Source organism: Apodemus sylvaticus, chromosome 5, assembly GCF_947179515.1.
Source record: "Apodemus sylvaticus chromosome 5, mApoSyl1.1, whole genome shotgun sequence".
NCBI classification, from domain to species: domain Eukaryota; kingdom Metazoa; phylum Chordata; class Mammalia; order Rodentia; family Muridae; genus Apodemus; species Apodemus sylvaticus.
The window spans coordinates 71,990,071-72,017,302 of NC_067476.1; the positions used below are offsets into that span (position 1 = coordinate 71,990,071).

Genomic DNA, 27,232 nt, shown 5'->3' on the forward strand with positions numbered 1-27,232 from the left:
AACCATGATACTCAGTCTGTAGAGTCCCTGGAAATAACCACCAGTTCTGCCACCTCCTAAGTGGAGAAAATTACTAGGGATTAGTGAAGACTTAAAAGTTAATTATAAAAGATATTATATCAGCATGTTCCTTTCCCATCTCTAATAATAATTTTTAAAAACAGGGTAAGGTTTCCCTGTGCTCTGAGGCAGACTGGGCCAGAATTCTCCTTTGAACACTCCCAGAGGCCCCTGTGCCACAAACAAGGCAGGCTGGGTCTCTCTAGAGCTCATGGTGAAGCGATGGCCACTTCAAAAGCATGTGGCTATCTATCTATCACCTCTTTGCCAACCTCCCTCTCCACCTTTGCCCTCTTGTCGTTGCCAACTTCCAAACAATGTCAGCCCTTTCCTTGGACGCCACAGGAACTAAGACTCAGCCTAGCAAAAGGGTATCAAGAGTCTGCTAGGGGTAGGTAGTACACAGGGGGGAAAGTACCATGCTGCTATGGTGGATTTCATGGGGTCTGCCCATGACACCTGCTAAGTCAACCAGTACTTCCAGATTCCTTGCCAGGGTAGAGAAACACCGCTGACCACACAACTACCTGCTTTTGCACTACCTGTTAACTCTAACAAGTTCCGCTAGTTCCCACAACCAAGTGGGGTACCTTGGCTCTCACTTAACAGCAGGAACCCTGAAAGGCCAATGACTCCTCTTCTGGGATCAGCTCGGGTGAACAGACTGCAGTCAGGACCCCGGCCTCTTTCACAAACCAGACAAAAAGATGCCTGTAAGCAGCACCTGCGAGACACCTGGCCAGGTGGGTACTTCACACATTCTTTTAAAAATATCATCCACACAAAGTCCCTCCTTCCAAACAGGAGGATGTGGGAAGCCTAATGGGAGATGACAGGGTACAAGTTCCCAGGTCAAAACCAGCACACCAATGTTACCTGAGAGAAAGGGAGTCTGGGGACAATTTCCATGTTGACAGCTGGACACGGTGAGGACCACAGCTCCTGCTGCCCTGGAGGAGGAGCTGAGCCTTCCCTCCCTCTGACACCCCTACCTCAGTCTCCACTGCACAGGGAAAGCAGTAAGCATTCCTCAGGCTCCTTCCTGGAGTCCTCAGTGAGCCCATGCCCAGACAGCTTTGGTGGCAACAAAAATAAGAATCTCCATCCATAGATAAGGCCTGTGCTGCTCGGGTTACACAGCCCAGGATCAGACACTAGCTGTGTCCCAGAGGAGAGAGATGCCGGGGACTGGAGACAGTACCCCTGCTTTCCACTCCCCACTGGCAGAAACTGAAATAGATGATGAGGTGTGCAGAGAGAGGCAAGCTCGAGGTGGAGGCAGGCCAAGCTTCAAAGTCTGACCATTCTCTGAGCCCCCCAGCCCTTCCTTTTCAGCCTGCTAGAGCTGTTATACAGAGGACTAGGGAGTTTGACCTGGGACTTAGGGTTCAAGGGGAAGCAGATGTCACAGCCTTGGCACGGGAGCTGTTGAAGGTGCTGCAGAGTCCTACAGCCAGAAGGGAAAAGGTACCCACTGGCTACGTCACATCTAAACAACAGAAAAATCAATAGATCAAAAGGAGGAACAAGGCACTGACTCCTGATACACGGATAAATCTCAAAAAAATAGCATTACAGTCAGACATGTGACCCAACATGGTTCATTTATATAACACATCCAGAACAGAGACTCCCCAGAAGTGAAATACAGGCCAGGGGGGCTGGAGAGGGAAGAAATGAACTCTATTTGTGGGTTTCTTTATGGGACTCTCAGTAAGGAGAGCTGACAGAGGCACAGTTGCAGCAGGTTGGGCAGGTGCACTAAATGCCATGGAAACGCACTTCCAAATGGTTCCTCTTGCTATTAAGTGGGTTCTCAGTGTTTGCTCAGCCCCTCCCCACCATTCTCAAGGAAGAGGAAAAGGAAGCTTTGTGGAGGAAAAGAAAAAGAAGGAGAGGAAGTGAAGGAACTTTGAATTCTTCCCACTCTACAACCAGGCCACAGAGACCTCACTGGGAACATGGACCTAAACCTTTCAAAGTCTCCCCAAATCCACATGACAACATCACACACCAAAATAGACCCTTTGGCTCCTCCTCTTCCCCCTCTCTCTGGTATGAGTTCCCTATTATCCCAGTCTCCCCCAGGCTATAAGATTTGGAACCCCTAAACGCACCCTAACACACACACACCCTTCTTCCTGGATCACCCGTGGTTCTGATCTCCCCACTTCCGTGCTGTGTTCGGTCCTTATAATCTGAGGTCTATAGAGCAGAGGCAGCTGCACCCTAGGCCTGCGAGGCTTGTGACATTTCAAAACCTCCCAAGACACACCATCCATACACTTAAAACTACCAAGAGCCAGAACAGGTGGTTATCCGCCGCTGTTGTTTCTGTTCTGTCAGATTATGGCTATGACTCAATACAAAACCCTCTCTTTGGAACACAAAGCAGAACAACGCTAAAGCAGGGCCTTCTGTGAACGAGGAAAGTGAATAAAGCCAGGTCCTGTTTCCTCATCCGTTCACCTGATGACATCTCTCTTTCCTACCCTGTGTGTTAGGACCTTCCTCAGTGTGGAAATAAACAGATCTGCAAAAGGACTCTTCTTAAAGTGTGCAGTGTCAGTCAGGAGCCCAGCAGATACAGGTGTCACACTCAGCCAGAACAAGTGCGGAAGGGATGGTGCTGTGGGAAAGCAACAGGAAGGTGCGAGGATCCTGGAGGTCCACAACTAAAAAGAGCAGTCGAGCCGAAGTGACTATCTCCCATCTCCCACTGTCCAAACAGGAAGGCAGAAATCAGGGGCACCCCTGGCATAGAACACAGAGGTAAGCCTCCTGTTGGGGTGCACATAGGTGGGCAGGGGTCAGTTGGGGCACAGAGAGGATAGACCAGGCTCATCTTCAGAGAGCCAGTTGGGTCAAGAAGCTCAGGTTCAAGCACACACCTGTAATCTCAGTGCTTGGGAGGCTAAGGGAGGTAGAGCTCTGTGAGTTCAAGGCCAGCCTGGTCTACTGAGTGAGTTCTAGGACAGCCTGAGCTACAAAGTGAGATCTGTGTCTTTAAAAATAAAATAAGAAGTAAGAAAAAAGAATAATAAAGAGCAGGTTCCACTTCCTTGACCTTTGTGCTCCAGGGCTTAGATGTGTCCCTAAGCCATGCAGGTCATCAATTATAAAATAATGAAAGGTCGTCTACAATACAGACCCTATATGTGTTCTCTCAATATTCAAACACAGCAAGGTCCCTTGGTTCCTGTCCTAACACCCTTCTTCCTCGCCAACCCCCAAAGTTACCCCTTCAATTCACCTGATGATCTCAAAGCTTTCAGTCCATGCCACTCAACTCCTGCCTCCACCCTTGATTGGTGCAGCTTACCAAAGGTAGAGGGGGCACTTAAGGTGGTCCAGACCCTCTAGGAGCTCATAAGCCTGGAAAAGATTCAAAGAAAATGGCAGAGCAAGTGAGCAGGGTAGGGGTGTCTAGATGAGCAAGTAGACCTTGCCTAAGGACTCTAGAAAATGTAAATGGTTAAGGAAAAGGTCAGGAGATTGATAGAACATGTAAAACTATGGCAGACAGCCCCACAAAGAGACCCCCAGGACTGCACTTGCGGTAACATTAATTGACTCTCCTCCTAGCCTATCAGTGCTCTGTGTGGTACATTTATCATCCCCCTTTAAACCTTCTGAGAGCACAGGGAGCAGACGCTATGGTTATCCTCATCTTACAGATGTTGACAGCACATCTGGAAAGTTGTGTTCCTGTCCAGACATTGTCCAGCTTACAGTTGAAGGTTTGCACCCCTTCTGCCTGACCCCAGAGCCTTAACTCCAGGAACTACTATGAAGCCTGATCTACAGGCAGGTCTCACCAGATACCAGGAAAGCCAAGGTTGCAAATGTCTGACCCTGCCAGGCTGGCGTGGCCTGAGGGACACGTGTCAGCTCATTGGGACTGACTGAAGAGACTGAAATCACGGAGCAGCCTGGATTTTAACAAGTGAGGAGGCTGCAGGTTTTCTATTCTGCCATGTCGGTGCTCAAGCGGGAGTGAAGGGACTGAAGTACACAATGGGTAACAATAGACTCTTTATCCTTCTAAAGCCTAGCCCACACACCAGATGACAACAGTTATATTTACTCACTGACGCAATTAACTAAACTGTGAAGGGCTTCAAGCAATGGTTAAAATCAAAGAGTAGTTTATAGGGTCTGGAGCAAACTGAGTCAGATGGTGAAAGGCTATACCTTTCTTCATCACTCTAGATCATCTCTACGAATAGTATCCAACCACTCCCTGAGATAAAGGCCACAGAAAGGCAAATCCTTGCCTTCTGAGATCAGCACACTGGCAGGGCCGCCCACCAAACGCTCGGCTGAAAGGCCCCAGAGTCAGATCACCTGGTGAACTGGTCTCAGTACCTGGCATTAAATTCCACCACAGAGCCTAAAGGCAGGGTCTGAGCAGGAGAGCAGATTAGGGCAAGATGAGAACAGGCACGGATACACCCTGCCTCAAATGCAAATAAAGGACTCAGTAATTTGATCCTGCCATTCTTAAGAGTCAGCATCACCCATAGCGCTACAGCCCAAAGATTCAGGATGAAGCTTCAGTGGACAGGACCGGCACCACCCTTCCTGAGAAGCCCAGCCCCTCAATGGTGCACTGGAGGCTGCTGGAGGCACAGTGACCTCTTCCACAAGGAGCAGAGGAATGCATGGTCAGAGGCCCTATCTGAAGGAGGCCCTGTGAACTCTGAGATGCAGAGCTGAGAGAGACTGGAAAATCTTGGTCCAGGAGCTTCTGTCGGTATTTTTACCAGAGCTGTTACTGCCAACCCTCCCCCACCAAAGAGCCTTATGAATAACGTATAAGAATGCAATTCCGCATTTCCTATCAGTATGATCATGTACGTGTCTGTGCATACCAGATGACAGCAACTAAACTTCAAGTGACCTTTTGATTTTTAAAGTAATCTGAGTGTGACCAGGCGACTCTCCTGATGGTCCACACTGTATTCATGGTACACACGCCCATGCCCAGGAGGCAGATGCAGGAGGATGCCAAGCCCCAGGACAGCCAAGGGGGGGGGGGGGGAGCGTTCTGCTTGTCTTCCAAGACAGGATGGCTGTAATTTTAAGATTTAGTGCAACAGATACTTAAGCAAATGTTTTCATTGTGATCCTCTCAAATTCAGAGAGGGTGGGCTAAGGAATTTCTTTAAACAAAACTCAAGCATTAATGGAACATTTAAATGGACTTAGTAGGTCCCACACACTTTAGCAACTTCACCAGGAAGAAAAACAAAAGAACAAAAAACCAGCATCGAGATTCCCCAGACATCCCAGAAGGGTTGGGCTTTACATCTGCCCAGAGGCTGAGGAGCTCAGCCCTTTCTCCTGGTCACATGATAAATCTGGGGGCGCTGAACTGAGGCTTCACTGTTGAATCTAGCAGTATCTTTCATTTGACTGGTAATGTTTTGTTCATTTGTTTTTAAGACAAGTCATGCACAGTTTGTAGCCCAGGATGACCCCGAACTTGTCATGCCCCTCCCCTAGCTCTGAAGTGCCGGGGTCATAAGCACATGCCAGTGTGCCCAGCTTCCTACAGTTAAGTTTCTTAAAATCTTAAGAACAGGAAGAATTGGCTTTTTTTTTTTTTTTGATGTTTGATGTCTTAAAAAAAAAAAAATACTTTCTTATCTGGCCATATCCAAGCCATTAATTGGATCTAGGTGACCCTCTCTGTGGGGTAAATGCGAAGCACAAACAGCACTGGCAGTACTATCACCCCAATGCCGAGGGCAGGCAGCACAGTTGCCAAGCAACAAGGTGCCCACACAGCTGGTTTCCTGTATCAAATATGAGCGTATGACGGGCGGAGAGATGGTATGACTTTTCAAGTCTACATCATTTATTTATGCTTCTGAAGACATCCTAGTGTGTGGCCTTTGACAGCCCTGAGCTCTGCAACCCAAATACAAAGGTTATGATCACCAATGAACTGTTTGCTTTCTAAGTTCTTCTCTAAGGAAGACCTTTCTAGCCAATGTCACTTGTCAACAATGTCCACACAGACTATAAATGGCACCATTCTCTCTACCCCTGTCACCTCCTTATTCCCTAACCGGTTCTCTACCTGTGGGAGCAGCTCTACTCACAAACCACTAGCAAAGGAACAAAATGTTGGCCTGTGGGTCTTCAGTTGATGACTCTGCTCAGACCCTCAAATTGGAATACTCCACTCCCTGAGCCAACCAGCTCCCTCTTGCACTGCCCATCTGCTCAAAGTCTGGATAAAAGAAGCCAAGATATACCACACACTAGGGCCCAGGGTGCTTAGAGATTGCCTGTGCGCAGTCTAGAGCTTCCCCAGTCCCTAAGGTCCCTCCCCCTTCTCCCGGATGAGCGAAGAAAATCCAGGGCGCAGTTCCAACTAAGTCTGCTTCTGACTGTCCTCAACGTCTCTCACAGTCCACTCTACCCCACAGCCTCCAGGGCTGATCCTGTCACAGAAGCCACGGTGGGTGGCATGGGTGTTGGGGTCAAAAAGCTCAACTCCTGTCACGTCAGTCACTGTGTGCATGAGCAAGGACCCCAGATGTTCCCACACACCACACCCTCCCCGTGGATTCCCCGGAACTTCACAACTGAGGAAGGGTAAGAAATCAATGGGACTTTGGCATCTGTCCCACATTTGACAATGGCCACTGCCACTTTAGTCAGCAGAGACCCACAGCCAGTGACACAGCTTCCTGAGTCTTCTCATCTAATCTGTGGCTTGGGTGTGCTGGGCCTTCACAGCAGTTTGGTTTGAGCTACATAGTCGAGAGAGAGAGAGAGAGAGAGAGAGAGAGAGAGAGAGAGAGAGAGAGAGAGAGAGAGAGAGAGAGAGAGAGAGAGAGAGAGAGACTCATTATTTGTAGAACATTTCAATTAAACTTATTCCCATCTAGCTTCAAATAAATACAGCCTGAGCAATGATATTTATTTATTATACTCTGCACAATTACTCGGGAATTTACCCCTAATCTAAATCTCTAACCTACACTGTCCTTCCCAAATACTTGCTGTCTGAAATTCTCTGGGTCATTTCTCCTCCAGCAGTCTGGTGCCCTGGGGAGAGGTGACTCAGACGCATGCCGCTTCTCCAGTATGACTCAGAGACCTCTTGCTCAGTCCATCTTCTTCACCTTCTTCCCTTCCTTCTCCCTCTCCCCTTGTCCTCATGCCCACTACCTGCGACCTCCAGCCCAATAACTCAAGCTCCACCTCTCCCTATTTCCCCCATAATTGGCTGCCTCCAGCTTTATTTTAATCAACAGTTTTAAATTGGGGAGCAAGATTTACACAACCAAGGTTGGTTGGTATACATAAGGATCATCTTGGAGCAAACAGATCTTGAGGTACAGAATATCTGAATACAAGCAACACCAACCAGCGCAACCCCCTTACAGTTACTCAGCAGGCCAGACAAATATCAAGCACTTAATCGAGCCCTGTAAGAGGGTGTCACCCAGGCACTGTACAGAAATTAAGAGGACACATTCTCAAGTTAACAATTAGCAATATTAGAATCAGGTTTGGCTGAGAACCTGGGATCTTGGGTCCCTTCTTAACCATGAGGCAAAATAATCTCAGAAATGCAAATGATGGTAAAGGTTACTCCTTGATTTTCCTGTCTCTACGACCTTCCACTTCAGTGAAAGCCTGCATCACCCACACATTTAGACAACATGGGAAACTCCACCTACCCTCCTGTGAGCGTGTAACAACTGCCTAAGCACAACCATCACCCAATACAAGGTCTCAACAGAAAACCAGTCATCTGCTCCAAGAGACTTAGCTCTTGAGAAGACGGCAGTTTAGCAAGTCACATCATGTAGGCGCTGCCATGCATGGCACAAAGAGGACACTTAAGACATCAAACAACAAGACGAGACCCTGAATCTTCAAGTGGCAGATGACTGGGGAGCTGACGCTGTACACAGGAGGTGACTGATTACTTTCAATATTTCATTAAGCCTAATGAGTGCTCTGAATCAGACGCTCGGCCAACTTCTATGAAAGGCCAGGCATTAAATATCGTGGGTTCTGCAGGATATACAAGTCTGTCAGTGTAGATTGAAGCCACCAGTTCACTAATACCCATGACTGTGTTCTAATAAAGCTTTATCCATTCAGAAGTACATGAGTTTCATATAATATTTACATTATGAAATAGGTTTCCTTGCTTTTCTCTCAACTCCTTAAAATTGTAAAAACTATTCTTAGCTCATGGGTCATTCAAAAACAAACAGTGGCTATCTTCAGCTTAGTCCGGCCCTAAAAAGCATGTTTGTCCTGGACAGAACCACAAGAACAGACTTGCAGCCACACAGAAGATGGGCTCTGTGGGCAGGTTCGAGAGCCACATCCCGGTTCTGACAATTTCCTGCACTGAACCAAGCCTCAGTCTTCCCATCTGCAAACAGGGCTTAAGACCTACTCATACGCTCAAGAGAATCCAATGAAACGCTATTGGGCACAAGGCATGTACGAGGAAGGATGACTGTTTAATTCAGCTCAATTTTGAAAAGCACTGGGGATCTCTTATGACTGGACTGGGTTTCCAACTGTCTGGTGAGATATTAGAAACAACACCTTTCTTAGTGAATACTGGGTATCTGGGAGATAGAATAACTTGAAATGTGAGCCTAATGTCAGCCGAGAGTAATCAGCATGGGGGCGGTGGGGGTGTCACAGAGCTGCCGGCTCACACACAGCAGCCCCATGATCCTGAACAACGCACAGCCTGAACCTCTGTTAGCACTTAGCATAAAGCAGAATATGCCTAGCTGAGAACAAACTGTTACACAGCTCACATCTCCCAGCACCTATGTCTCTGCCGACACACCCATCCAGTGCCAGCTCTCTAAGGCCCAGGGCAAAGCTGGTCCACCTTTTTTGGTGTAAAGATACACCAGGCATGTTCAAAGGCAACCAATGGAGACATGTATGATCAGTTATACTGGAATCAAGCCTCAGGGATCACCTCTCCCGGGACGCCTCCTAGGGTGAAGGAAAGAGAGAGAGGCTCACACAGGCCTAACAAACCTGAGTCCAAAGCACATTTGTTCTTCATCCACCAGCCCCTCTTCACAGAAAGGACAAAGTTTCCTTCCCTAGTCCCAAACTGCTTAAGGGCCAGTTAGAGAGACAAAGGAATGCGTGATCACTGTGGTTTCTCTTCCCTTGCCTTGGGCAACATCCAGTGTTTCACAGTCTACCACTGTCTATTTTGTCCTCTGAACCTCTCAGCAGAAATACGTTTTCCCCTAACAACAGATGTAACCAACATCTCTTTAAAGCAAAGATGTAAAATGAAGAGCTCACATGTTAGGTGCCCCCATCCACTCTTCACATACCTCAAATTCCTCAATAATCCAGCAGCCAGCCCCAACTCAGGCTCCAGCCAGCCCTACTACCTAGACAGAGAGAGCTTCTCTCCCCTCTTCCTCAACCCTGGCCCACTGATCTATGAGAGAACCTTCATTGACCCTTACAGAATTCCTCTCTCCACTAGAGCCTAGGGTTTCCTTCCTGGATATGCCAGCGCCTGGCACTCTTACTGCTAGGTATTCTCACTGCCCGTCTGGCTGGAAGCATCTTGGTGAAGATACAGTAATTCACACAGAATTCCTACCACAGAACCTGCACTGGCTGGCAGGGGGGTGAACAGGTAATAAGGAGGAAGGGGAGTTAAAAAGATGAGCGTGGAGAAAGGGACCGGGCACAAAAATTGGATGGATCTGGGCAGCAGTAAAGAACCGAAGAGAGCAACTGAGCCAAGAAAATGAGAGAGAGAGAGAGAGAGAGAGAGAGAGAGAGAGAGAGAGAGAGAGAGAGAGAGAGATGATGGATACATGGATGGATAGATAGATGGTGGATGGATAGATGGATGGATGGACGGACGGACAGACAGACAGATAATGGTGGAGGTGGCAACAAAGAACAGGAAGTGGGAGGGGAAGCTGGGGAGAGGGTGAGGCAATAGCACTTGCCATTGTGTGAAATGTTTATTTTTTTTCCTGCCTATCAAAGGCAGCCACCAAGGACCAATACTCTATAAATCTCCCCCAACCTTGTAAAATTTTTACGTGAATCTTTTAAACTAACCTACCTAGTAATAAAACTTTTGCTTATACAAAGTACCCCCTCAGAGTCTTTTCTCTCTCTCTCTCTCTCTCTCTCTCTCTCTCTCTCTCTCTCTCTCTCTCTCTCACACACACACACACACACACACACACACACACACATCTGACACCCAACCAACAACTACCTTTTCCTTCATTTCTTCTCAGAATTCTATTTTTAATTGGATATTTTCTTCATTTATTTCAAATGTTATCCCCTTTCCCAGTTTCCAATCTGCAAAACCCCATCCCATGCACCCTTTCCCTGCTTCTATGAGGGTGTTCCCCCAACCCACCCACCGACTCCTGCCTCCTTGCCCTTGCATTCCCCTACACTGGGGCATCGAACCTTCACAGGACCAAGGGCCTCTTCTCCCATTGATGCCCAAGAAGGCCACCCTCTGCTACATATGGAGCTGGAGCCATGTGTACTCCTTGGTTGGTGGTTTAGTCCCTGGGAGCCCTGAGGGGTCTGGTTGGTTGATATTGTTGTTCTTCCTATGGGCTTGCAAACCCCTTAACTCCTTCAGTTCTTTCTCTAACTCCTCCATTGGGGACCCTGTGCTCAGTCCAAAGGTTGTCTGTGAGCATCCACCTCTGTATTTGTCAGGCTCTGACAGAACCTGTCAGGAGACAGCTATATCAGGCTTCTGTCAGCATGCACTTCTTGGCATCCACAATAGTGTCTGTGTTTGGCGACTGTATATGGGCTGGATCCCCAGGTGGGGCAATCTCTAGATAGCCTTTCCTTCAGTCTCAGAATTCTCTTAAAGCTGGCCAATCAAGGAAGATATTGAGGTTAGGCCCCTGCCAATGGGGAAAAGATACAATCACCACCTGCATTAGAATTAGACCAAGTGCATTTCCTGTCCCAGTGTGAGCTCTACTAGTTTGGGTTGTGGTGTAACCTTTTCACAAAAAGAAACTGCAGTGCCAAGCTACTTTTTTTTTTTCTTACTTGTGTGATACTGGAGCTATCTTTTTTTCTTAACACCATGTAAGTATGAGAAGGCCTGAGTTCAAACCCTCAGAACCCATGAAAAGCTGGTCTCTACAACAGCATCCACAACCTCAGCTGCTCCAGTGCCGAGGAACAGATGGGTAGACCTGGTGTCACTGGCCAGTCAGTCCAGCCCAGTCAGACTGTGATGACTAACAAAACCATCTGTGGCACAAGGGTTTTAAAGAAAAAACAAAAACAAAAGCACAAACCAATCCTCCTTCATCCAGCCTGATCCTTAGGTCTCTAGGACACTCACCTACCCTGCAAAGCAGCATCACAGATGATGAGAAAGTGATGTGTCAGGGAAAGCTCCTGGGATCTGAAACAGCTATAACCCAGACTCCCCCAAGAAGGTCCCAACAACGCAATGAGCTGAGCTAGAAGCTGCTGTGATTGAGGAAAACTCAAAATAAACTAAGAAACTCCTTAATGGTTTTAAAACAGAGAGGGCCTGTTTCTCTGGAACACAGGCTAAGTTTGCTCAATGGGTTCCAGCTGTCCTTCAGCCAGGCTAGCCTGGGTTCTGTTTTAGTTTTTAAGATGACCTATTTTTACTGTATGTATATGTGTGTTTGCCCACATGTATATAAATGCACTATGTGTCCGACTAGCTTGGAAAGAAGGCATCAGATCCCTAGAACTGGAGTCACGGGCAAAGTTATGAGCCACCTTGTGTCTGTCTGCTGGGGAATTGAATGCAAGTTCTCAAAAGCAGCAGGTGGGCTGAACTGCTGAGCCAGCTCTCCAGGCCTAAGCAGGCCTGTCTCGATGGGGAAAGGCCAAAGGGCATGTTCCCCTCAACTACCCAGTATACTGCTAAGCACTTGTCCAGTTCTCCCTTCAAAAGATCCAGTAAACCAGCATATTTTAAGATATAATCCCATAGACCTGCATGGGAATTGAAACCAAAGATTTTTCCTCCCTAAGAACTTGAAACATTTTTCAAATCAAGGTCAAAAAGCCCAGTTCTCTGCTACTCAGCACATAATAAATCCTCTCCCTGCCTGTGACTGGCACCATCTGTCCTCACAGTACCTTACTGGTCACATTTGTGGATCTCCTGGCTTGCTCTGTGTACTCTCAAGAAACAAAACAGAGAGAGAGAGAGAGAGAGAGAGAGAGAGAGAGAGAGAGAGAATGAACAGTTATGAAGTCCCTGCTGGGTTGGCATTTCTGCCCTGTCTCTACCAGCTGCGCAAGAGTGGGCGAGTCCTCAGTGCTCCTGAAGGTTCAGTCTGTGCACATTCATGGAGAAATGCTCTGGCCTGACACCAACTAGATCCACCAAAGTACACTTCATAAATGTTAACAGGCCCCACCCCACGCATAAGGTATACCTTTCTTCAGTAGCAGCAATGTTTAGCCTTGAACAAAAGGCAGCCAAGGAAGGGCGCTCATTCATATATATATATAGTCAGTCTGCCTGTCTGTCTGTCTCTCTCTCTCTCTCTCTCTCTCTCTCTCTCTCTCTGTCTCTGTCTCTCTCTCTGTCTCTCTCTCTCTCTCTCTCTGGCATTTTATCCAACTGAAGATAATTATTAACTATTAGCAATAATTACCACATTGTACAAATAAATTGCATTACATAAAGAGTTGCCCTCTTCCAAAGTTGGAATTAACAAAGAAAAAAACTAAAATTCCCAAAGTCTCCTAAGTCCAGTCCATCTTTCTTCGCCATCTAATAAAACACTTTTTTATTTCCTTTCATGGGTTTAAACTTCACTAAAAGGCAAATTGTCTGAGGGCATGCTGCTGAGACAACAGGACTCTGTGTGTGCTCAAATAATCCCCTGTTCCAGTTGACTGTTTTCTATCTTTCTGAATAGACACTGCACAGAATCAAGAATCAGAAACGGTCCTGTGATCTCCCTAATTGCTTCCACAGACAAGTCCAAAATGGGTAAAATTTTTAAAAGACACAACTGATTCCAACCCTAACTGTTCCTCCAGGGGCTCCCAGCCTCCTCTCCTACAATGGCCTGCCTAGCACCCCTCCCCGCCAGCCCTCACACCCCAGGGCTGGGCTGGGATTCAAATGGCAGACAGGGCTGCCCTCCAGACAAGGCCCATCTCTGCCCAATAAAGGCCAGAACTTGGAAGAGGAAGGCCAGGAAGTTGAAGACAGCATGTTCTTGGGCATCTATCCTCTCACTACCCTGAAGCTGATTCGAAGTCCAACCCAAAGCCTCGAGTTCAGGAGCGGCTGCATGACGGAAGACTTCCATGCAGCTTCCAAGCTCCTCACAGGCCACACGTGGCTTTCCAGTGCACATAAGCACTGCAGCAAATGCAAGAAAGAAGATGCCTACCCAGGCCCAGATCTCGCAGATCTCAGCACAGTCTAAATCTTCCTAGATTAGACCACAACTCCTGCAAAGAAATAGCCAGGTCCCATTAATCAAAAGGTTGGGCTGACAAGTCAAGTGAAAGCTAATGTCTCATCAGGAACAGAATGAGGTCCAAAGTCCCCATGGGTGTGACACTGGACAGAGAGCTACTGACTCCAGTAACCTCCCCACTCAGGAAGCCAATGCCACAGATATCTCACTGTCACTAAGCCTGATACTGATGGTTGTCATCAGTTAGAAGAAAATATGAAGTCTCAGTAAGATTTCTTAATGACACTCAGAAATCTAAGGAGACACTTCCTACTCTTATATGTTTTAACAAACTAAATATTAGAGATTTTTTTGTTTGTTTAAACTGGGTTCCTACTGTTCAAAGAAAAATTTCCCTGCTCAGAGTGTGGCTTCTGGCATCCTGCCAAGTTTCATACTCTAAAATATGAATGGGATTAAAAAGGATTAAGACAGAGTAAATGCTATTAACAGCTCTTCTACCGCAGGTATCCATCTTCCTCGGGAGCCAATGGCCCACCAGGGAGAAGGAAGGGCTGAAAGGGAGCTGCGCTCCTGCAACGCCTGCTCGGCAGAGATGACAAGGTCAGCAGAGAATGTTGAGATTGCTCCAACCACAGTCTGTCAAAGGCTTGCACCACTCACCTTGACACGCACGTGATCGAAGACCGCTCCACCACAGCCTGTCAGGGCTGTGGGAGCCATCAGCAGCCAGTGGCTTCCCAGCTCCACTATAGAATGGCAAGGGACCCTTGATAAAGTATATATTGGGGGGAAAACCCAAACAAAATCAGAGGGAATGGGCAACAAGATTAATGAACCTTAATTTGAGAGCTCCGTGTTGATTTTGTGTTGTGTTGAATAACCCATGGGTGGTGTTCCTCAGGCAGCATCCACCTTGGGGATTTGGGATGTTTGGTTTATTTGGTCAGTTGGTTTTTCTTTTGGTTTTGGTTTTGGTTTGAGGTAGCATCTCATTATTGGTCCACCTAGAAATTACTACAGAGAACAAACAGGATGGCCTCAAACTCAGAGATACATCTGCCTCTGCCTCCCAAGTGCTGAAATTAAAAAGCATGCACTACCACACCCAGCCCACCTTTTTTTGACACTGGGCCTCACTAAATAGGCTAACCTAGCTACTCATCGAAGTCCAAGAATTTACTGAACTCTGCCTCCCTGACCCTGGGATTACAAGTGTGTGCTAGCACACTGGCTTTGTAGAGGAGAGTTGGGCGTCCTAACTCAAGCTTGCAAAGCAAACCCTTTCCATCTGAAAAACTCCAAGTCTGTAGTATTTTGTTACAGACTACCCTCTGTCTATAAACACTGACAGTGAAATAACAATACATTCCACCTGTTTCAGCATTTCATTTGGTTGCACAAGATCAGTAAAATTCTGCCTCACCGGGATGAGCAGCTATAAAGACAACCTTTTAATGATTCATCGCTATTAAATAGCAGAGGTTATATTACTGGAGATGTTATAAAGATAAGGGAAACTGGCAGAGTAAAGGAACAGGTGGAAGGCTGACAACATCAAAAGTTTTACATAATAAAGAACATGTAAAGAATAAAATTAAAGCTTTAACAGTGTTCCTGAAACACACCATAAAATGACTCCTTGGAAAAGTTCTTTATTCGTTCACACTCTAATCTTAACACACCCTAGGTGCAGACTTTAAGGGCGAATATTTCCTCATCCTTTGGACTATATAATATCACCTCAATACCAAAACAAGTACAAAAGAAAAAAGGAAAGTTACAGACCCATCAGTTTCATTATCACAGATGTGAACAGTCACTTGATACTTACAGATAAGGATACATTCTAGGAACAATGCTGTTAGGCTTTCCGATATGTACAAACATCATAAAGTATCCTTTGCACAAATGTAGATGATATAGGTCACAATGTGGCCTCTCAAGAAACAGGGCAAACACAAGAGTCATAGGAGGTCACATAGCCAGTGTAAAGACTGCCTGCACTGTTTTCCAGTAAACTTAATCTTATAGGACCACAGCTCTACAGCATTCCATCACCGGTCGTGGATGTCTGGCTGGCTGCATATAGAATCTAAAAACAAGTCAAAAGCTGAGGAGATGCCTCGGGGGCATCTTCTGGGTCAAGTGAGAAACCCTGCCACAGTATACCAGAAGATCAATCAATGAAGATAGAAACTCAACTTCTGCCCTCCATCCACACGTGTATATGTGCCACATACCTATGAGCATGTCTAGACACACATCACACCACACACATATGCAGGGAACACACAAAACACAATGAAAACAAGCCATCCTCAGAGTGAAAAGGTAGTTTCCAGAGGTTGTAGTGTGAGGCATGGGGACACATCAGCTCACATGTTCAAGCTTGCAGCTGGGCAGAATGAATGAATTTACAGTGCTAAGGTATACAGCACTGCACTTGCAGTTAGTAGCATTGTTTGAAACTTTACTGAGGTTTTTAGGTGTCCTTGCCATCTATCTCTACACACACAATGGCTTTTGCGTGTTCCAGACTTGTAGAGTAATATGTATGTATCTCTATTTTATCCAATAAGCCAAAAAAGTAGAGGGAAAAACCACACATTATTCAGAAATTTCGTTAATGTTCAAAATTCTCTTACCAATTACTGGTTCGCGCCCATGAAAATGAATAAGCTGCCACCATGCAAACTGGATATCAAAGAGCTGATCGTGGATGTCGAAAGCACACCACAGAAAACTCTGTGAGACTCACTTTAATAAACAAAGCTAATCAACATGCTGCCTAGAGATATGTAGATATGCTTAAAAAAAAAAAAAACTTAATGTGCAGACGGGATAAACACCAGCACAGGGACGATCTGAAATCACGGGGGCTTCTGACAGGAGCTAACATTCATCAGGAGGGGAGCAGTTACCAAGCATGATCCACTTGCACAGAAAGATACCTAGGGAAGCCAGATGACTTTCCCAGGGTAGCACTGACAGGAAGGAGGCAAGGGGCAAAACAACACTCCTCCCTCTTCGTCAGTGCTCCCTCCAGAGTGCTCGATATCTCACTTTACCAGTCTATAGGTATTTGTTTAGTGGTGACCTCATTCTCCCAGGTACATCCTGAGTTAAAGTCTATCTTGTTGCGCCTCTCCTCCCTGAAGAGTACCTGTGATGCATATTACTGACTGCCAACTTGATAGGATCCAGAATGATCCAGGAGACAAACCTCTGGGCACGTATGTGAGGAACTACAGATTGGACTACTTAACTGAGGCCCACTCTGAGCGGAGGCTGTACCATTCCATGGGCTTGGGTAGCATCTTCCATCTCCTCTTTCTGCCTGAGGATACAATGCCCAGCTGGCCCCATGCTTATGAGGAACTGTAAACCCTTAACCTGTGAAACCAAAGACCCAGCCTTCATTCCATTGCCTCTGAGAGGTATTTTGTCACAGCAATAAGGAAATACAGCACCCAATAAATACCTGTGGACTAGGGCCAGATGCACAATGGAAGGGCAAAGTCACATGCCCTGTCATTTCATGCAGACTGTTATCAGCTGGCCCAGGCGTATCCACACAGCCTAGGATCAGTTGCTTTCCCCAGATAGATAGTAATCTTAGGTTTTTGAAAAATGGTTTTCAGCTGAAAGGTAGTAACAGAAAAATGAGTTGTCATCAGCCTTGAGAACTACCTCCCATCATTTGCTAATAAACTCATAAGTGGTTGGGCTTGTCAAAGCCAAGCAAATTCAAGACTCTCTTCAAATGGTCAGCACTTGGATTATCGAATACCTTCTTACCTATGAGGGTAAAGGTAATACTTATAAGAGGCCCACAGGCTTATATGCAGAGTAGGATCTGGAGAGTGCCCAAGAACCTGGACACTAAAGGACGGTGAAGAGACACAGAGATAGACAGAAGCAAAGAGTATCAGAGAAGCTGGGTAGAGGTGATTGGCGGGTTGATGGCTAAGCCATCAAACTGGAGGACTGGAGTGACACAATTCACTCCGTGGTAGGGATCATAGCCTACCTCCCTTCCACAGAGGATCTGAAGGCCTTCAAAGGAAGACTGTTCCTGTACCCCTCTCTGCAATTCCACATTCTAGTCCTAGATCCGCATGGCCTGGTTTGGGCCACTGTTCTTCTGTCCTTCCTTCCTATGACTTTCAGACGATGGTTCACACACCCCAACTGCTCTTCACCTCAAACAGTCTTCAAATATGACGATGTACTCTGCAGAAGTGCACATAAAGACAGTTGTTTGGAGCTGCCCGTTTTCAGCCTTACAACTCACACGCTTGCTGCAACAGCACATGCACTATAATGATTGACAATTAACCTGTTGACCCATAACCACGGCCAGAAGCACCTGCATTTCTGAACGGTATCCTGGGGAACCCAGAAATAACAATGTACGTTCTCAGAGACTATAACCGTCAGCAGGAAGGCTTAAAGCCACCCACAGAACAGCTCTTCAGGCTTCAGAGCAGGGCTCAACAATGGTGACCATGTTGGGCCCCAGAAAACAAGCTTTGAGCTCAGAAGACCTCCTTCCAAAGGTTCACTAAGCTCTCCCTATCCGACTCCAACCCTGAGAAAGTAAGTGATCTTGGGGAAGTTTTCAATCACCTGAAGAAACAAAAGGTCACAGCTAGGGTCAAGAGAGGGAGTTGTGACATAAACAAGTCTGGTTTTCTCCTAGAGGGGCTGGTCCAGACCTGTATTTAAGAAGTGGGCCGTGGTGAGAAGAGTTTTCCCAACACCACTACCACCCAAATACCTATCCTGCCCTGATGTAAGTAAAGAGTTTTATTGTATGCATACATTTACACAGTTAACTCCTCAAGGGAACTAGCAAAACATGCAAATTTATATCTTAATGATAGTGACATTCTAGGAGAATAGAAATATAAAAAGTTCTATATGGCAGGACACTTTGAGTCAACCTCATGAGAAATCACAGTAGCCTCTCTATGAGACAGGAGATGCTTCTGGCTCCCTTCCACAAGTGGGGAAACAGGGAAAGAATCGGCTGAGGCCATGACCCGCAGCTCAGAGCGGCAACATTCCTGATACAGCCTTCCTCCTTGAGGCACAACCCCCATAAAGCCCCACCCAAAGCCAGGAGGGCTTTGCTCACTTCAGAATACACCCCCCACACTCACACCACATCCCCAGACAGATAAGTCAGAAGTGGGCCGTGGTGAGAAGAGTTTTCCCAACACCACTACCACCCAAATACCTATCCTGCCCTGATGTAAGTAAAGAGTTTTATTGTATGCATACATTTACACAGTTAACTCCTCAAGGGAACTAGCAAAACATGCAAATTTATATCTTAATGATAGTGACATTCTAGGAGAATAGAAATATAAAAAGTTCTATATGGCAGGACACTTTGAGTCAACCTCATGAGAAATCACAGTAGCCTCTCTATGAGACAGGAGATGCTTCTGGCTCCCTTCCACAAGTGGGGAAACAGGGAAAGAATCGGCTGAGGCCATGACCCGCAGCTCAGAGCGGCAACATTCCTGATACAGCCTTCCTCCTTGAGGCACAACCCCCATAAAGCCCCACCCAAAGCCAGGAGGGCTTTGCTCACTTCAGAATACACCCCCCACACTCACACCACATCCCCAGACAGATAAGTCAGGGCCTTCACTCGAACTCTCTTAGAACTCAGTGTGACAGAATCACAGGTTGGGGAGCCCTACCATCACCAGATGTTTGTCTGCTAGAATGGGACAAGCCCTGCAGGTTTCCTAAATTGCTGGAAGTCACAAGAGCAGGATAGGGACTTGGCCTGAATGACTCAAAGATGTAGATCACTGGCCACATGCCTAGGCAGGCAGGACCAGGTGACAGCTCCAGGAGGAAACCCGGAGACAAGGGAAGTGGGATTCCCCGCCACAGCATCACCTGCAGCCCACAGGCTCTCAGAAAAGGGAAGAATGTTCCACTGCGCTCACTTCTGGTCTTGGAGCCCGGTGGACATGCAGGCCACCTGGTGCGCAGACCCTCCTCTGAAGAGGACCACTGGACTCAGCTCTGGCCAAAAGACACGGCAGGAATGAAATGCAACGAGCCAGAGCCTGCTATGTGCCAGGAGCTGTAGGAAAGGCCAGTATGAACCAAGAGTCTGGGAAAGAGAGGCCACCCGACTTCTTCCTGAAGAGAGCTCCTCCTATTACACCTGTCCTCCGTGCTGAGAGGAGTAAGGAAGCACACCAGGAAGAGATGGAACCGTGAGGCTTGTGAGAGTGGGTCGATGAAGACAAATCCTGTGTCTGGAGGGTGTGGGGCTTGATCCCAAGCCAATGAGAAACCACAGAGCTCAATGGAAACAAAATTGTGCCCAAATGGGGTACAGAGTCAGGATGAGATGGCTGCTCAGTTGAAAATGTGTTTTCTCACATTTCTCTTAAGTGGTAACAGCCAACATGTGCCAAAGCAGCACTGGTCTAAACAAGCCTTAGATGTGCTGTTCATCAACCCCACAATGTTTCTGGAGGAGTAGCTGGGGAAAGGCACTGCCCTCACTGGCTGTCTGAAGACCCTGGGACACAGAGCAGTCTGCCTTTGAGCTCACTCACTCACATTCGACATAAAAATCCTCCTCAGGCCTGTTAACAGCAATGTGGGGATGCACCAAGCAACACCCTCCATACCACATAACCCTTACAACAGACGCATCATCTCCTTTAAAAGTTCATATACGGATAGCATGACTCTAACTACATGTTTAACACATTTTAACTGAGTTGCAGCCAGCAAGATAGCCAGTTGGTAAAGGTGTCTGACGCCAAGCCAGAAGACCTGAGTTCAATCCCCAAGTACAAGTGTCCTCTGTCCTCAACCAACCATGTGACGGCATGTCCATGTGTCCTTCCTCATGTGACGGCATGTCCATGTGTCCTTCCTCATTCAGGAATATACTCACTAAATAAACAAAACCTTTCCAGGGGGAATCCCTACTCTAGGTAAGATTGCAATGAGAGACCAAAGTACTGTTCCACCAAAGTCCAACTTGGAGAACCCGTAAGTTTCCTGGCCTTGGATTAAACCTAAAACTGTGATACTGCCAAAGGTCTCACGCAGAGAGGATTAGGACTTCCTCATGCCTGAATAGATGGCTCTTGGCCCAACTTGAGGTAACTTTCCACATTCTATACACTCACTCAGTCTGACCCAGCAGCTCTCAGCCTGGAGGTCCCAACTCCTTCGGAGGCTGGATTTCCCTTTCACAGGGGTAAGCATATCAGATATACTCCATATCAGATATTTACATTACAATTTATAACAGTAGCAAAAATACTGTTATGAAGGAGCAACGCAATTTTATGCTTGGGGGGTCATACAACATGAGGATCTGTATTTAAGAGTCACAGAATTAGGAAGGTTGAGAACCACTGGTCTAGCCCCTCCTAAGATCACATGGCCACGAACAAACTAGAACAGAATGCCACGCAGCTGGCAGGAAGGTGCAGGAGGGTGTGTCTGGGATATCAGGCAAGGGGTTGATGGGTCTTTTGCATCCCTATCTCCTATGAAGGAAGGTCAACAGGTGCAATCTAGAGGAATGCTCGTGAGCAGGCCCAGCTTCTACTGATGAAGACGGTAACAGCTGAGTTCAAAAGACGTTCTACAACAGTAATAAAACCTCTATTTTCCAGAATGTGGGAAGCTGAAGCAGATAAGATTATCATGAGCTTGAGGTGAGCCTGGGCTATAAGAGAAAACTCCCAAAACAATAAAAACTGAAAAGATGTTGCTAAATTATTACAAATGGAATCTGCAGGTGGTTACGGGGTTGCTGACCCAAGGTATAGCTTCCTTTTACAATTAAAAAAATAAAATAAAACTGTATTTAACTCCGAGTAACTCACATTTTGGATATAAATAAATGCCCTAAATAAAATGTTCAAGTGTTCCTCAAGATAACAGACAAAGCAGACTTAATGACGCATACCTTTGATTCCCCGCACTCAGAAGGCAGAGGTAAGTGCATCTCTCTGAGTTTGAGGTCAACTTGGCTTGCATAGAGAGTTAGAAAGAAGCCAGAGCTACATAGAGGGATCCTATCTCAAAAAAAAAAAAAGATAGCAGACAGCCCTCCCTGCCACACAACCCCCTAACCAAGGATGGGGTAACACTAAGATTAAGAGAGAGGAGTGCATTACCTGAATAAATGAAAGATGATAAATTCATCACAAATTACTAAAACAAAGCATGTCAGCTGACCTGGTTGAAGACAACACAACATCAGCTTTCCTCAGGATGGAAACTGTAAGAAAGCCAAGCACAGGAGGCCTTAGCAAGGAACCCATTTGCTATTTCTCCCCTTCGCCCTGAGCAGAAGAAAAATGTGTTGCCGTACACCCAGGCCCATACCGAGTACCTAATCCAGCTATCCTGAGAAACACTAGATATACTTTAACGGCAATAGTGTTAATATAGAGAAGGGACCCTGAGACCTGATTACAGCTGAGCATTGGAGTAGTGAAGAGCAAAGAGCATCTGGGTCACAAAGACAAAGATGGGCATCTTCCCCACATCACCATGCCTGGATCTCAAGATAAATCTATGGCATCGAGCCAGATGATTTGGGGCCATGTGCCAAGTCACCATGCATCCTCTGTGAACAGATGGAGTCTCCAGGAGAGCTTGGTACTGCACAATGTAGGTCAGGACCACAGCACATCCCACAAAATCACTTAGGTTGGTTACACAAAGCTTCAAGAGGGAGATGGGATGTTCCTTGGTCCCAAATCCTCACAATATATCCTAGTAATGTCTGCGCCACACTGTCTAAACTCTATTAAAGGACCCAACTCCCAAATGAGGAAGAAAATGTTATAACTGTATATTATCATTGTCAATCATCTTGGATATAGAAAAAAACAGGCCATCTCAAGAAAGGGCAGAGTCTGACTGTGGGCAAGGCCTTTGTTGTTAAAGTTCATTTTTATTGGTAACTGGAGTGGCAAGCAGGCAAGCAGGCAGACAGACAGATGGACAGGCAGGCAAGCAAGTAGGCAGGCAGGCAGGCAGACAGACAGACATGTGGAAGTATATGCACAGAGGCCAGAAGAGGGTACTGGATGCTAGAAGTGCAGATGGCTATGAGTTACCCAATGTAGATGCTGTGACATGAACTCAGGCCCTCTATTACAGTGGTCAGTGCTCTTAGCCACTGAGCTCTCTCTCCAGGCCCAGACAAAGTTTTTCTTATCCTACCCTTCTAAGACCTGTACCTGGGAATAGAAATTGGAAAGGGGGGAGAAGGATTTCAGATCTCTGAAACTTCTGGACAGTGAAGGAGCAGGACCATCAGTTAAGAACTGAGAAAGCACACAAGTAGCACAGCTGAGCTACTTTAGAACATTAAGTAGTAGATGCAGAAACTTTGCTAAAAATATCCTCTCCTGGGTGAAGTCCCTCACTGACTTATCAAAAGGACTACATATTAATGAAAGGGAGGAAGAGGGAAAAAAAGAGCCTCCTTTGTTCTTCTGATCCAAATCATCTCATTAAAACACAGGATGGGCCTCTCAGATAAGTACAGCGGCTTCAGCTAATAGTAACTGAAGAAGAACTTAAGCACAGGTGTGGCTGATTCAAACCAGTGCTCACAGCCGTTCTATCTGAAATATGAGCCCTCGCTTGTCCTGACTATGCAGGGTGATCTTGGACAAGCTGCATACCTCCTATAACTCTCAGGTTCTTTAAAGAATGTACACAATACGACCAATTCCTAAGGGCCCGTGGAGCTCTAACTTTTTATGGCTTTGTATTAGGGTTCTGAACTTCCCAGACAAAGGTTGTTTCAGACATTACACATACCAAAATGATAAAGGCTGACACAGGAGTCACAAAGAAAAACTACCTATTAATTGTCTTATATAAAATAATAAAAGTAAATACTTGCTCCCTAAAAATAAAGACCACATTTAATATGCTTCATTAATTCTTTCCCACGTCTCATAATTCCTCCCAGATCCACCCCTTCCCAACTTTATGTCCTCTAGGGCTTTAATAATCCCCCAGAGACCAGTGTGTGTTGCCCAAATACTCAGGGGCATGGGACCACCCACTGGAGGGTGGTCACTTGCTAGAGGAAGGACGCATACCTTTAAACTATAATATTGACCTTGCTGAGAATCACAGTCAGTTTGTCTGTGTGTCTGTGTCCATGTCACTCTCCACCACAGGGGCTCTCTAGGTAGCACTGGCTGGCCTTGGTCACACATCCATCTGCCTCTACCTCATGAGTACTGGAACTTTTCACAAGCTCAAACCTAGTCTCAAACCAGTGCCTGGGAACTTCTGTCAAAGGCATTTCTAACCATGTATGTGGCAGTTTGAATAAGAACAGCCCCCAAACACTCATACAGTTGACATCTTAGTCACCAGGGAATGGCATTATTTGAAAGAATAAAAAGGATTAGGTGGCATGGCCTTGCCAGTGTAGGTTTAGCCTTGTTAAAGGAAGTATATTACTGGGGGTAGACTTTTTTGTCTATGTCTGTATGTGTCTGTCTCTCTATTTCTGTGTCTTTCTATCTCTGTCTCTGTGTCTCTCTGTGTCTCTCTGTCTCTCTCTCTCTCTGCCTGCAGACACCAGGATGTAGCTCTCAGTTACTGCCTCAGTGCCAGGCACGCTGCCATGCTCCCAACCATGATGATAATAGACTAAGTCTCTGAAACTGTAAGCAAGTCCCTTAAATGCTTTCTTTCATAAGAGTTGCCTTGATCGCAATGTCTCTTCACAGCAATAGAACAGTGACTACACTACAACACATTGCAATGCTCACAGATACAATGTGCCACTGTGCCTGCTATACAGGAAGAGCACAATGCATTTACTTGCAGAATGAACTTACATGAATTGTCTGAATCATCTATCCAGACTGTTTTAGAGGAAAAGCATTGATCAGAGTAGTAGTAGTAGTAGTAATAATGATAATAATAATAATAATCAATGCACTGTAGGAATTGGCTTATTAAATTCTCCCAACTCAACTTCTCCCCATTTTCTATCAAAGATTTGCAAAAATACCAGGAACACGGTAATACTGAAATGTCTCCAGATTAGAAATAAACCAGACCTCAATGTATGCCACAGCTCAGTGTGGAGACACAGACACAGACCTTTTAAAACTCCACTGCTCTGCAAAGAGCAGCAGGAAGTTATAAAGGTGCAACTAAAATAAACACACAGTGTCATCTTGCAGACCAACTAGTTGGTCAGGAGAGGCGGGCAGCCCAAAGCCAAGGACCTCAGATGCCCCATAAACCCAGGGGAAGAGCCTGTGTAAGGTCATCACTGCCAGCCCAGGCTACAGCGGAAGAAAACAAAGCACGAGGGTACCGGTGGGAAAAGCCTTGGTCCAGAATGAACATACAGACTCTCACCAGTCAGTGCCTCAGGTCTCAAAGACAGAACCTCAGTTTACCCACCAGACAAACGGTCCCCAATATGCTGCCATCCCAGGCAACCCTCACCTTCACCTCACCTTTCCCTGGAACCTGTTCGCTCGCTCTCTCTCTCTCTCTCTCTCTCTCTCTCTCTCTCTGTGTGTGTGTGTGTGTGTGTGTGTGTGTCCTCCCAGATCTCTCCCAGAGGGGCAAGCAGAGCCAACAGGTAGAGAAAGTTCCAAAAAAGCCAATGTGAAGATGTTAGAGATGGTGGAAACCAAGACAGTTCTGACCCAGGCTGCTGGACTGACTCTCGGCACACATGGAGACAACACTTGCCCAAACCCACAAAGCTAGAAAGGCAGAGAGAGAGAGAGAGCAACCCTCCCCCAACATAAGGAGACTGAAAGTCATCACCCACAAAGAAAAGAATCCTGCACCATCTACATTACCACTGCAGTCCCTTCCATAATCTTCAGGCTTATCCCCATCAGTGCTTCTTAAACACTTTAGCCTGGGAACCCCATAGGGATTAGAAAAATGGTTAGGCCTTCAAAAAGCTTTTGCTTATAATAAACATCACACTAACATAAATCGTCTTATGAAAATTTGTATTTTCCAATTAAAAATTAGCATAATGACAATATCAGATTTTTGCAATTCTCTTTCATAGCTTGTTTATACTCAAGGAATAGCCTGACTCTCATATCTGCTTCTTCATTCACTGTTTCAATCAGTTTGATGGGTAGGTAAAGTGTGAGGCAATTCTTGGCTTATAATGTGGTCTGATAAAGTGAGGGTCTCTATAGGCTTTTTGGTAAATATAGGCATTTTTCTTGGTGCTACACTGTAATTCAACAAGTAGACCATTAGCTGTGTCTAGATACAAACCAAGATTGTATCTATGAGCTTTTCATACAGAAATCCATGCTTCTCTGGATCTCTTGGGCTTTGAGTTTGGTGACTGATAAATTTACAACTGCTTATATTTATAGTGTTTCTGCTCCACTTTGAAACAGCTCTTTACCCTACAAGAGTCTGTCATCAAGCATTGGTTGCTTGGAAAATACCAGTTCACCAAGATTCATGTCAGAGAGAATGAGAAGAGACAAACAACAGATTGCTATCATTCTGAAAATACTTAGGATTGTGCAGGCTCCCAAAGGGGTCTCAGGAATCTGCGAGCTTCCCAGAACCACCCTGACAGAAGCACAGTCCCACTGGAGGTCAGAGAGCTTTATGCCTCTTGGACGTAAGTGTTCATTCGTTCATCCCACCGAGATATGCCACTCTATGTCGGATGCCAGGAGCTCCGCAGCGACCAAAGCAAAGAGGGAGCTCAAACAGAGGCCACCTGCACACCAACAAACAAGCAGAGGTACTCTTCCACATCAGACGCTGAGTGGAAAAAGCCAAACACTGTTATCAGACATTTGCACACAGGAGGTGTGGTTTCCTGGGAACCCAAATCAGCCAACCTGAGCCTTGCTAATTCAAAAGTTTCACAATAAAATATGATTTTTTTCTTTTTATTGACAAAATACTGTGGCCACGAAGGGCAGATCAGGGTGAACTGCAGCTCACTATTGAGGCTGCACCCCCACATCCAGTTCTGTAAGAGAGGTAAACCTCAGAGTTCTCCTCACTCAGAGGCCGTCAACCCCAGGGCCAAGCACGCCCTCCCTCGTCTCCATACTCTCTTTCTGCAACCCACTCACTGCACAGCAGGCTCCTACACACTAGCTGGTACACACACTACAAGGGCGGCTACTGTTCACCTACTCAGTGGCTACTGAGGAAACTAAACCTCAATGAACTTAAGAATCCCAGTCACTGGGAGGCTGAGGATCATGAGCTCATGGACAGCCTCAGCTACAGCGTAAGAAGAAAAGAAAGAAAGAAAAAGAGAGAGAGAGAGAGAGAGAGAGAGAGAGAGAGAGAGAGAGGAAGGAAGGAAGGAAGGAAGGAAGGAAGGAAGGAAGGAAGAAAGAAAGAAAGAAAGAAAGAAAGAAAGAAAGAAAGAAAGAAAGAAAGAAAGAAAGAAAGAAAGAAAGAAAGAAAGAAAGAAAGAAAGAAAGAGGGGGGAGGGAGGGAGAGAGGGAGGGAGGGGAGGAAGGAAGGAAGGAAGGAAGGAAGGAAGGAAGGAAGGAAGGAAGGAAGGAAGGAAGGAAGGAAGGAAGGAAGGAAGGAAGGAAGGAAGAAAAAGAAAGAAAGAAAGAAAGAGAGAGAGAGAGAGAAAGAAAGAAAGAAAGAAAGAAAGAAAGAAAGAAAGAAAGAAAGAAAGA

At 46.2% G+C, this 27,232-nt stretch overlaps 1 protein-coding gene across 1 annotated transcript in view; it reads right to left on the minus strand.

Annotated features, from left to right (window-relative positions):
* The window catches only part of Ptprj (protein tyrosine phosphatase receptor type J), a 149,162-nt gene that overhangs the window by 42,859 nt on the left and 79,071 nt on the right, over positions 1-27,232 (minus strand). The window lies entirely within an intron of this gene.